General features: G+C 48.7%; 1 protein-coding gene across 4 annotated transcripts in view; it reads left to right on the top strand.

The window, feature by feature from the left end:
• The first annotated feature begins 841 nt into the window (after positions 1 to 841).
• The window catches only part of SATB2 (SATB homeobox 2), a 198,332-nt gene continuing 186,799 nt past the window's right edge, over positions 842 to 12,374 (top strand). For 2 of the 4 annotated variants that reach the window (XM_061608085.1, XM_061608087.1), the window contains exon 1: positions 842 to 1,078. The gene's annotated coding sequence lies outside the window, so the exon portion shown is untranslated. Of the gene's footprint in view, positions 1,079 to 10,327; positions 10,352 to 12,374 lie in introns of those variants that run through there. The other 2 variants (XM_061608082.1, XM_061608079.1) reach the window with 2 other exon arrangements.

A 12,374-nucleotide genomic window follows, 5' to 3' on the forward strand; every position in this document is an offset into this window, starting at 1 on the left:
CCGTTGATTTAAATGAGGCTCCTGGCCTTAATTCTGCCGTTTTGCCTCAGTGAGGTCTATCGACTTGAAAGTGTGCTGATGATGTCCTGATGAACGTGAGGAAATCGCATACAGGCCCAGTCCTAAACACACTTGCACCGCGGTCACAAACGCGTCGACTTGATGGTAAGCCTCGTTGATTTCAATGAGCCCTGCTTTGGGGGGAGGGTGTATCTGGGGAGTCAGCTCCATTGAAACCAACGAGGCTTGGTTCTTGGCAAACGACCGCTTGACGATCGGGGATGCTCCGTGCGAGGGAAAGCATTGACAGCACAATCCTATGCATGCCTTCTCAGAAACATGTCCCATTGAGTTCAAATGTGGCTTGTTTCTCGGGCAGGTAGGTATGGGATGGCAGCCTTACAGCGCCCTCCTAACCCTGTCTACTCAGAAGCAAGGGCCGATTGAATCCAATGGGGCTTACTCCTAGGTAAGTTAGGACTGCAGCCTAAGGGTTGGAGTCATCCAAGTCCTGCTCAGAGTAGACTCACTGAAATAATTGAACCGAGATGAAGTTAACGAACTTCAGCGGGTCTACTCTGAGTAGGATTAGCACAGAATACCCCAGTCTCTTTCTTCCAAGTAAAGGAGGGGTGTATACGAGCGCGCGCGTGGGGTCCACAGTAAACCGGCTTCGCTCTTCAGCGCTCCGACTTCAACCAGGCTGTTCATCTCACCTGTCCATCACGCCTCTTTCTTCAATCAGAGGCAATAAAGGCGGTGGCGGGGGGAGGAGGGGGGGTTGATCTCTTGAGTTGAGTGGCACTAAAAGGCAGACTAATTGCCGAGCAAAGGAAGAAAGCCGAGGGTTTCTCGCCTTTTTTTTTTTTTAAAGGAGGGGGGCAGAGATTGAAAAGAAAGGAAAGGACCAGCAAAGAAGGAAAACAGCCTCGACACTCTTCTCCTCGGGCGAGGAAGCGAGATGGGGAAAGCGAAGTAGCTGGCCGGGCCGCCGGCTGGGAGAGAGGCGAAGCGGGGAGAAGGCGGCTCTGCGGGGACGCTCAACAGGCGGGCAGCGGAGAGCCAGGCCCTGCGATCGGTGAGCCGCCAACGTGGAGGCACTGAGGGGGGAGGGAGAGAGGGAGGGAGGGAGGGGTGGTGGATGGGTCGGAGGGGGAGATCAGGGGCGGCAAGGTGCCTCCTCTGTCTGCCTCCTCTGTCTGCCTCCTCTGTCTTCTGGGCAAGGGAGGCGCGCGGAGCCCCCTGGCCTTTTTGCCACTGGGAGCCCCTTGGGGCTGAGAGCCAGAACTGAGCTGGACAGGAAGGGTTGAACTAGGAAGCTGTCGCCGCGCCAGGCTCTTCTTCTAGATCAGAGAATCCTCCCCCCCCCACCTCAATGTCCCGCAATCGGCCCGGGAAAGGGCTTGTTTTGGAAACACACACAAGCCCGGCGCCTGCCATTGGGTGAGCGTGTCGACGCTCCTGGGTGACCACATGGCAAAACTGGGCCTAGTCCTTCTCCCTGGCCGCCGCCACCTCTCCTTGCCCCGCCAGCCCCTCCTCCAGGGGGAACAGAATATTGTCTGTCCTCACTCTTGGAGGATCAGACACGGGGTTGCATCTTGAAAGTCTTTGCAAGCCCCCCTGTCGTGCAGTGGTGATCATTTATGTGGTGGGGACAGGAAACTGAGGTTTGAGGGAGGCGCGGGGGGATGGAGAGAGAGAGAGAGAGAGAGGATCTAAGCAGACCTTGCACTGCAGCTATGCACAGTTCAGTTTCATTCTTGAAACTCTTCAGGGGATTCTTTCATCCTCACCCCTTTTGACCCTGGATGTCAGTATGTTGCAAAGTCTTTCTAATAACCCCTCAGTCTCTCCTCTCTCTGTGGGATATTTGAATTTGCCTGCCAACACCCCAAATATATGGGCCACGAAAACTCCAGGAAGGATCCATTAAGAGGTCCCAAACTTTGCCCAGCCACTCACCTGCCCACAAAGTCCCCCGAGGGTCAGTGTATGCCTTGGGGATAACAAAGAGCTCGACTTTGCTTTTTCAGTTGGTTTTGAGAACAGATTTTCTCCAACCGTTGCATAGATTTTTATTATTATTATTATTATTATTATTATGCTAACTCTATCTTTGTGATGTGGCTAGCAGAGGGAGGGATGAGGTGGAATCAAAACTCACCTCGTTTTTGTTTTGTTTTTCAATCAGCGTCTGAATTTTATTTTGGTGGGGGGGGTTGTGGGGGGACTAACGAGCAATCGGAGATCATCATTGGTGGGAAAGAAAAATCTAGTGACCCACATGTTTAAAAAATAGAAATACTTTCACGGTCATATGTTGGGATCCATTACCCAAGCGGTGGATCCCCCGGTTGAAGGGATCCGCTATGTAGTTACAGGGGATTGAGATGCCAAATCAACACGTGTGTGTGTTTGTGTATATCCATAATGCCCTGCATAGAATTAGGACCCATTCTTTCAACACCCCCTCCATGCAAATCCATCTAGTGGTCGTTGGAACCTGTACACTTTTTTTAAAAGCGAGGATGTCTGGGATGCGATTTTGAAGAGAAATCGAGGCGTAAAACGCCAAACCTTTCCCTTTCCCCATTTCCTCACCCCCGCAGATAATTAGAGAGTGACAATTTACGGGAAAATCTATAATTAAAACGAGCCACGCATTTGAAAAATGGCAGAGCAGAGTGGCCAGAGAAATCCCTGAAAGCATGCCACGTCAAGCAATTATAAAGTTTGCGCGTGACGCACGAGTGAAGTCCAGCATTTTCTAACCTGAAATCGCCATGGGTGTAAAGGAGCTTACGCATAACAACAAATGCTGAAGGAGTTGAAGCGCTCAGTGGGGATCTCGGATCTTTGTTGCCGGGCGAAGCAGAATCGATTTGTTAGCTTCACATGTAGATCGTTTGTGCTAGTCAATAGTTTGTGCGTCACCAAGGCTGGGTGTCTTGCTAGTCTAGGTTTGAGAGCCAACTTTTGGATTCGAGTTTAATTAAAATTTATCTAGGCTTGAGGTGCTTTTTAAAATCGAAGGTGTCTGTTATATCGGTCAGAAGCATGCCTTTCAATAGTTGCGGTTGGAAGAAAGGAAATGACCCCGCCTCCTTTTAAAAGAAATGAAGACAATTTAGGTACCGCATCCCAGTTGCGATATTAAAAGTGCGCCGTCACAAATGGGATACAATATAGTATTTATTTATGACATTTATACCCCGCCTTTCCTTTTAAAAGCTTGATTGTTTAACTGCAGCATAGCAGGATTTTTTTAAAAAAAATCTTCGTGGGACCTATACTTCCAGTTAGGACAAACTGAACGTTGTTCAAAATTGGTCGTCAGGGAACAATTAGTTTAAAATGAATTGGCGTGCAAATAAAGGAGTGTGAGCTGCCAAATTGTTAACATCTAAGTCTAAGTGAAATGGATTGATTTCCTTCTTAAACCTAATCCTGCAAATATATTAAAAAGACTGCTATTCTCAACCTAGGCATACTTATTGAACAGCGCATAAACCACCCTGTTTTGCATGGAAATTACTGAACAAGTTCATTGAAGCCCAGACTTTAGGGACAGGGCTATACTTTAAAATTGTTAAATAGCTGGATGAAGGTTTTGAGAATTTAAATGTGAGGGCACGCTGGGTCCAGCCAGAAGGAACAGCGCTCAGTGAAATCCTCCAGTCGGCAGCAATTTTTCCCAGGCACGAACAATCCTGTGATGTGCAAAGAGGTCTCCTTGCTCTTCAGCTCCGATTACGTGGCTTCTCATTTGGAAGTTCCATAGCCCTTGAACGCTCTGATTGATCCAGTCCGGGGGCTGGTGTGCGCGCGAGTCTTTCAAAGCCTCCGAAACTCTGAAATCACACCCGCTCGCACGAACACGCGCGCACGAACACACACAGACACACACACAGAGCTACTGCTTAACGGCCCAATTCTAGGTTTGCTTGGAGGTGATCCACTGAACTCAGTGGGACTTACTGACCTGCAAGTTTGGTTTTGCAGGGCATCCCAGGGTGTACCAAAGGTGTTCCTTTGATAACGATGATGAAATAAAAACAGAATTTGATAAACGATTCTGATCATAAAAACATCTTTTTTGATAGTATGGTCACTTTAAATATAGGCGCTCACGTCTCTCGAATGTGGAACCCCCAGGTTAATATTTAACATCGTGTTCTCCTTTCTGGGCTGTAGAATTAGGGCCCTGCCATCCATAAGACATTTGAAGGGAAACACGTTCGATTGATGGGGTTTATGCCCAAAGGGTTGTTTTCTACTTGTTGAAGGATGTAAGCCGCCTTGAGTGTCTCTTCAGAGACAGAAAAGTGCGGTTATAGAAATTATGCAAATAAATAAATACAGTACTGAAATCTTTGAGGACCTATGTGGGCCTTTTTAAAAAGGGTTCTTACACATTCTAAACAAATGTCGCCCAGTTCAGGGGGTTAAGAAGGGCAATTCCCCTTGTACTGCATAGGATGCTGCAAATCCAAATTATTCGAGCACAAGAATTTCCCTTCACCGATGTGAATTTCTCTTCTTCGTTATCCTGCCTACGCACTTGTCAAAAGATGGTATTGTAGGGTGTATCCAATGTTTCTAACCCTTTCGCCTTTGCGTTCCTTTATGGGAGGACGCAGCGTTTGTGCCCTCTGATGCTTTAAAACCCACGTTTAATGCCCCATTCAGTTCAATACCAGTATTTGACCTTACTGAAGTCAAGAGGACGTCCACTCCCACCTTATTCTATATACCGGAAGTCAGGACTGCCAGAAATCAGTTTATGAAACCTCCATGGAAATATATTTAGGATGAGGGGGGAGGGGCGGCGGGACGGCTACAATCCTAAACTCATTTCGGTTCCTGTGATTTTAGTGGGACTGTAATAATTTTAATTCGGAGTAAGTCCAATATATTTCAGTGGAGTCTTAGTTTGAACAAATAGGGATCATTAAAATCCCAAACGAATCCTGTGCTCCTTTCTGATTTACTGTCTGTTTTATCCGAATATAGGAAGAGGAAACCTTTCCCGTAGCGCCTCGATCTTAAACACAAGGCATCAGCCGCCTTGAGAACTTTTGTACCTTTAAACTTAAAATCTGGTAGACTGAAGGCACTTGAGACCGCTACTTCGCTGAAGCTCAGCAGGTCTGGGTCTGGTCAGGACCTGGAGGGGGACCGCCTGGGAGCCTGCATGTACGCCGCCTTGTGTTTCACATCAGAAGAAAGGCGGGCTCTAAATGTAAAGGGGGAGGAATTAAAATCAGGTAAAAATGCGTTGGTTTGAGAGGAACTCCTGCTGAGGACTCATAGCCGGGTATATATCGAAGTGTTTCAAGTAATCTGGTTTGGCCGCAGTAGACGGACAGTGGGATGACTGAAGAGAAAAGGCCTATTTTGCTCCTTTATGAATGTAACCCATCAACGGAGCATACCGAGCTGATTTCGCAAAGGGCAAAGCTACCCTTTCCACCTCCCAGCTGTGGTGGTCTTATGTCCTTGACCCGTATGTGTAGGCCGTCTCACCTAAAAGCCACCCGCAGCTGCTAGTGATCTTTTGGTAATTGTATGGCTATACGATCCACGGGAGAAAAGTCTCATTCAATTCTGTGGGGCCAGAGACGATGTGGAGTGGGTTTGCGTCACCGCACGTGTGACATAATGGCCGCGTACACATTATGCATTAGCAGCACCCCCCAAATAATCCTAAAAGCTGTAGTTTACCGCAGAGTTGCATTTCCCAGCACAAACTACAGTTCCCAAGATTCTTGAGGGTTTTAGCTTTAAATGTATGGTGTGCGCGCAGCCGGAGACAAGGTCGACGAATGAAACTTGTGTAGAGCTTGCAGAGCGTTCAAAGCGCTTCACAAACATAATACTGACCCATTTTACATAATCTCAGTCTGTAAAATGGGCCAATATTATTACTATTTCGCTTCAAATAAATTCTTGATTGCAAGGCTCGGGGCAGATTCGAGCGAGCCTGGAACTTTGATTCCTAGCTCAGTTTCTTAGCAACAACGCTGCATCCCCTCACTTCTCCCGCCCCTTCCCCCGGACTTTGGTATCCTAGGGTTAGGCAAGTGCCTCTTCCTCAGAATCGGATACGGAATACGGAGAAATCCCACTGGGTCGACACAGGGAACTCCTGTAAGCCCCCTCTCGCCACTGGCTCAAGATTTACTCTGGGTGCCTCAGTCTGAGCTGAGTTGGACAGGATGGCTGAAGGGTGGTAACGGACAGCGCATTCACTTTTATAAAGCTCTAGTCCAGGGATGAAGAACCTCTGGTCCTCTAGCTATTGCTGGATCACGACGCCTGTCCGCTCTGCTCTTGGTCATGCTAGCGGGGGCGGATGGGCATTTGAGTCCGGCATCTGATGGGAGGGCCACCGTTTCTCCATCCCTTTGTCTGGTGGTCTTTGCTTGGGAGGCGGTCCGGCCGAGCTCCCTGGATTTGCTTCCACGGAAGCATGTTCAGGATCGGGCGGAAAAGTGCCCTCGAGTGTGCGTCTCGGGGTCCTGAACAGCTGCTCTGCAGGCCTCCCTGCCAGTCTCTCCCACCCCGTTCCACCAGCAAGGCCAAGCCTGAAAGAATCGCCTTAGGCTTTAGCGTACACCCTCCCCGCCAACACAGCACGGGTGACTTGCGCGCTTTAAATAATCGTGTCCTGTTGTGTTACCCCGTGAGTGGGAATGGGGTTACGCGGATGGACGTGAGCACGTTGAATAAGCAGCACTAGAGATGCCTAATCCATTGGACCGCCTCGGGGAAACTCCTTGCTACAGAGAGACAAGGCGGCTTCCAACAGCCGTCCTCGGGCAGCAGAGCGAGGCTTTTCGTCTTTCGGCGAGCGGTACCCGGCCTGAACGCGCGGTGGCGCTGCTCGAAGGAGAAGCCTTTGGAAATCCTGGCGAAAGCAGGACGGGTTGCGCGTCTGGTCGCCTTCGCAGGATGGTTCAAGGGTGTCAACGAATTCACTTTTACAGCTCTGGCTCAGAGGTTAGGAGCCGCAGCTCCAAGTCTCTCTCTCTCTCTCTCCCATCCCGTTGATTGCCGAAGGGCTTTGCTAGAGGGCAGGTTCAGAGCGTCCTCACTGACGAAGCCCCGTTTGCTCCGAAAAAGCTGGTCCAGGGCCTGAGAAAGAACGGGGACCCGGTGGTCCATTTATTAAACAGCGAAAGGAAGGGCGGCCTGGTCTCCCCCCATCAAGCCCATCTGAATGGGCCTACAGAATCCGCTGTGCTTGCCAGCCCTCGCCATGGTCCCGCGGATGAGCAAGAAACGTTGGCCCCGCTGTTCTGCCAGGTTCGAGGGTGACACCAGGAGCCAATCAATGGTTGTGTGCGTTGACCCTCGTTTCCAGTGCAAAAAGGGGCACTTCCCCCTTGGCTAGAGGGCGGAGGGAGGCCCGCCAAACAGACAGCCCTTCCCTTCCCTTCCTGCGAGCAGGACTCGCCTGCGTTGCCCTTTCCCGGGTCCAATAGATCCTTTTCCCGACAGGCATTTATTTCCCGCAACCGTTTGGCCCGCAAAGGCCCAGTCTTTCTAAGGGTGCCATTTTTGGCGTCCTTACTTGGGAGAAAGCTCCATTGAATGGAGAGGGAGTGGCTTCTAAGGAAAGAGGTGTTTCCTGAACAGGGAAAGTTCAACCGAATCACAGCGGGACTATGTTTAGAATCCGGGTGCCTATCTCTCCACTCACCCCCGCCCCACAAACTGAAGCGATTCCCCCTCGCCCCGTCTTCGACAAAGTTCCTGCAGTCAAGGATGGAACTTGGGCTTAGATCAAAAGCAATTCCGTGTTGTCAGCTATCTCAACTCGTGACACCCGGACCCTCCTCACATTACACAGAATCACACCTCGTCTGTGCCCATAACTGGGAGCTGCAGCCCGAGACTTTTCACATTCAAATAGGCCTTTTTAGGTGTGTCCTTCAAACAGTTTACGCGTATGCCTAAAAGCGAGATATGTGAATTGGCCGACATGCTGCCTGTCTCACACACATTTCACCCAGCCTTTTGCTCTGGCATGTGTATTCCAACCACACCTCAACACAGTCACTCTTCCATAGACCGTCACTTCCCCCCCTCTTTCCTAGACGTTATTTTATATATATATATGAGTGAATCCTGATAAAACATCCAGGGCCTGCCAAGTATTGTACTTGGACCTGAGCCTAACCCCCCCCCCAAATCACATGCACGCAGGTTCTCCTTTGATAAAGGCCTCCCCAGGCTGCGATTCCCAGCCTATTTAACTCCTTAAAAATTCTGTGAAAGAAGTGAGCCTAATCTCGCAGCCGGAGGCTATAAACCCAAACCCGTGTCGCCGACCTGGAAGTGTGATCCCTTTGAACGCGGCGGGGCTTTCTTGAGAGCAAAATGCCTTTAGGACGGTGTAGTTTTAGGCTTATCTATTCAGAAAGTCTCGCCGGGTTCAAGGGGGTTTACTCCCAGGTGAGTGGATACAGGATTGCAGCCCAAAGCGCAGGCCCGGCGGCGGGGCTTAAGTCTCTGGAGCTGCCCTTTCTATCATATTCCCTTGCTCCCGGGACAAGTCAGATCGGACGTGAAATCTCCGCTTGCTTCCTGGGCGTGTGCGTGTGGGCCGGGGTGGGGTTGTTGATTTTAGAATTTATCAATCACGAGCGCCAGAGGAATCCCCTCCGCCTCCCGACCTGGCTGTCTTGGCCTTTCGGTAGAGGCCGTTGCGGCTGCCTCGTGTTGTTCTTGGGCCGAGTTTGCAGAGCCGGCGGTATCCCCAGTCCGCTGATTTGATTTCCTTGCTGCTTGAGGGCATCGTGGTTTCTTCGAGCTCCCTGACGAAAGGCGGCGCAGAGAGGGGCTGCCCTCGCCGCCTCTAGTGATTTCTTCTTATACCGTTTCTAAGCCCCCTCGGGCGAAGTTTTATTCTCTCCCGGAATGGATGAGAGCCTCTTTAGTAGCACGATTTGCCAGCCGGGAAGTCGAAGCGAGCAAATGATTTAGAGTGGCCTGGCCTGAGATCTGGTTGCTTCTGGCGACTTTGATTCTAGGAGCTGCCCAACCAAAAAGGAGATATCAAGAAAGAAAGAGGCTCTGCAAGATAAGAGTGCGGATGTCAAACGACAATGTCCGAGAGACTAGCATTTGGGTTTAATTAATTTTGCAAAGGGGGCACGGAAAGAAGCGACCTCCAATTCTTACCTAAATGCTTTGAGGGGTTTGTCTGCGGTGTGTGTGTGAGAGAGATTTTAAAAACCAAAAGGTCCTAGTTGATTAATATCAGCCCATAAAAGTTTTGACCCAAAATGTCTTGAGAACTTTTTAAAATGAGGACGACAACATGCCACTCTTTTGGCCCTGAACTAATAATCTTGGGTTTTTCTTTTCAACCACCCAAATATTCCAAAGAACAAACACCCATAGAGTGAGATTTTGTTTTAAAAAATGCTGAAAATACAAGGTTATTAGAAAATAATGCAAACTATATTTAGCAGGAGAGGAAGTAAAAGTTTTCCCTCCTGTTCAAATAAAGACAATATGTGAAAACTATCAACTAAGGAAACCATACATAATTTGAAACAGAAAACGCCTTTATTGGGGTTTTTTTGGGGGTAAATTTATTAGAAACTCTTGTGCCCATCCATTTATTTCACGCCATACAAATGTGCTTGTTTCCTCAATTAAAGCGTTCGAGTTTTAAAAAATCAAAACACCTCACAAGACAAACCCAGTAGGTATTAACAAGCAATGTTCAGTTTCATGCTATTTAATTATAATCTTTGTTTAGGAGACACAATGCTTAAAACCTTTGGCACTCCGACAGTCACAGGGCTTTACTTTCAATGGCTCCATAACGGGTTTTTAAAAAAAGTTTAAATACCCCAAAACAAAACCAACTAACGAGAAAGGAAACGGCGAAAGTATAAAAGCTACATCCGAAACCCATTGCGACCCATTTTATACACGTATTTAATTGTATACATTACTCAAAATGATCCGGGGAGCGGCAGAATATTTAAAATAAATAGTTTCCCTAAAATCTTTATGAAATGTTAACGCTTTATAAAATATGAATAAGTGAACAATCCGGATGTATTCTCTGAAAGAAGGCTAAATTTGTTCCCACTGAGCTGCAGCGTTAAATGCGATCAGCGACCAAATGGCAGTCAAGATCTTCGCTTCGTGGGCTTTATAAAATAGCTCATTAATGAGCTTGGGTGGACTCTCTGCAGCCACTCACTTCACCGGTTAGATTAATCAATCAGGGACAGGGGAAGAGTCTGTCTTTAAACCGTTAGCATTGTCCCAGCCCTCAAACCACCCGTTCTTTCAACGTTGGCTACCGATCGGGACAGTAAAGGTAAGAGGACCATCGCCATTGTTCTTCTGTTCTTCACTACCTTGTCTGATAACGCCCCGGTGTAGACTTTTAGGCAATTTAAAACACTCCCACCCCCCGAAAGTCCTCACACTTCCAGCTACTTTCTCACTCCTTTTCCAAATAGGCACTATTGTTCTAACTTGGAAGTAATCTTTAAATGCTTCAACTCTCAATTAATTCCTAAGAGCCTTGTAAACAACACCCTTCCCGTCCCCGACTACGGGCCAGGTTAGAAGTATACAGCCCCTCACCTTCAGTTGTGGGTAACCTGCGTCTGGGTCCCAAAAGTTCCACCGGACATACGACCATCACCCCCTCCCGCCGCCTTTTTCCTCCCAAAGCAAGTGGAAGGTCTCTAGAAATCTTCAGGAACAGATCATGGTATATTTGTTAAGATATGTAAGCAACAGGAGAAAGAAAGAAAAAAGTTCATCCTGTACCGAAGAACTTCTGCCTTTCCCGGGACGGATGGGACCCTCTTGCCCTACTCGGATTGCAGGGGGAAACGATCTGGCGTGAATATCTTACCCGGATCAGGAGTTCTCCGTCGTTCCCAGGCTGCCAACTAGCGCTTCCTAGTGAGGGCCGAAGCCCAGAGAGAGAGAGGGGAAAAAAAAGTCGCGAGCCCTCTGCAGCATATTATGGTTATCATCTTTGGAGACCGAAGAAGCAATAGCAGTCGCCGCCGCCGTACAGCTTGTAGCGCCAGGCTCCAAGCTCCAGCAGCACCCGAACAACAAGCTCGTTTGACCAAATCACAGGCGTCGGCTTCCGACCTTACTGTTTTTGGGGAGAGTAAGGTGGGCTGGGCTAGTAGAGCGGAAAGCTCTTGCTTTGGTTCCAATCGGATAAAGGCCTCGACAAGATTCTGGGGAGTTATTCGGTGCTCTTCTTGAGTCTCCTCTGAGAAGCTCGTGGGTTACACGACTTTCACAGCACCTACGCGCGCAAAACGCACCGCCGTTTCGCTTTTGCTGCAGAGACTGATCGGGTCGACTGCTACTTTTTATTCGGTGCTACAGCTCGTGCGATTGCGGCTAAAGGGATCTCCCTCCGAAGTGTCAGGAAAAAAAGCATTTTAGTGCAAAAAACAAGCATTTGCATCCCTTTCAACTTTATGAACTTCGACCGTCAGGGCTCCACGGCCCTCCATGGGAAATTAAGATGGCAATCTTGAATAGTTAGGCACCCCCAAACCCGCTGATCTCTATGTAAGTAGGGGCGCCTAACTCTGCACTGATTTTGGAGCAAGTCTCACTGAAATCAGAGGGAAATTGTGAAGTTTATAAAATAACTTTTTCTCTCCTCCCTCCTTCTCTTTGGTTTTCTTGCAGTTTATATTAATGCTGAGAATGTTCTGGTGACTGGTTTCTCCTTCCGTAACAATTGTATACCTGATAGTACAATCCTATATATGGCTACTCAGAAGGAAGCCCCCTTGAGTACAATGAGATTTGTTCCCCGGTTGAGTGTGTACTGGATTAGTAACCTGAATTGCCTCCATGCGCTCCATGGTCCTGAATTAGACCAGCGATTCTATTGCCATTCCCACCTCTCCCTTAAATTTATCTGTTAAAGTTTTGGGGAAAGGGTCAAACTAATCCATCCCTTCCCAAGAGTTCAACACGTCCTTCTTGGGTCGCGGTTAAAAACAACACACGCACACATCCAAAAAAAAAAAAAAAAAAATCCACCCAGGGCGGCTTTATTTTGACCCTCTAGCGCCACCGTAAAAAACCAGGCTCTCTTAAGGGGGCACGAGAAGTTTTGCAAGCTGTATAGAGCTCTGATCCTTTCCTGGCAAAACCGCGAGAGGCTTTCCTACGGGCGATGCAGAGGAATGGAAGGGGAGGGGGAGGAGGGGTACTGGGGTGGGGTGAGCGGCGACCCGCCTCCGCAGCAGGAAGAGGAAGTAAAACATTCTTCCTGGGCCACCTTAAACGCAGAGCAGGCGCCGCCACGCGGCTTCAATTCTAAGGCGATCCCCGAGGTCTCGAGGCAG

This window comes from Rhineura floridana, chromosome 2, assembly GCF_030035675.1.
Source record: "Rhineura floridana isolate rRhiFlo1 chromosome 2, rRhiFlo1.hap2, whole genome shotgun sequence".
In the NCBI taxonomy this organism is placed as follows: domain Eukaryota; kingdom Metazoa; phylum Chordata; class Lepidosauria; order Squamata; family Rhineuridae; genus Rhineura; species Rhineura floridana.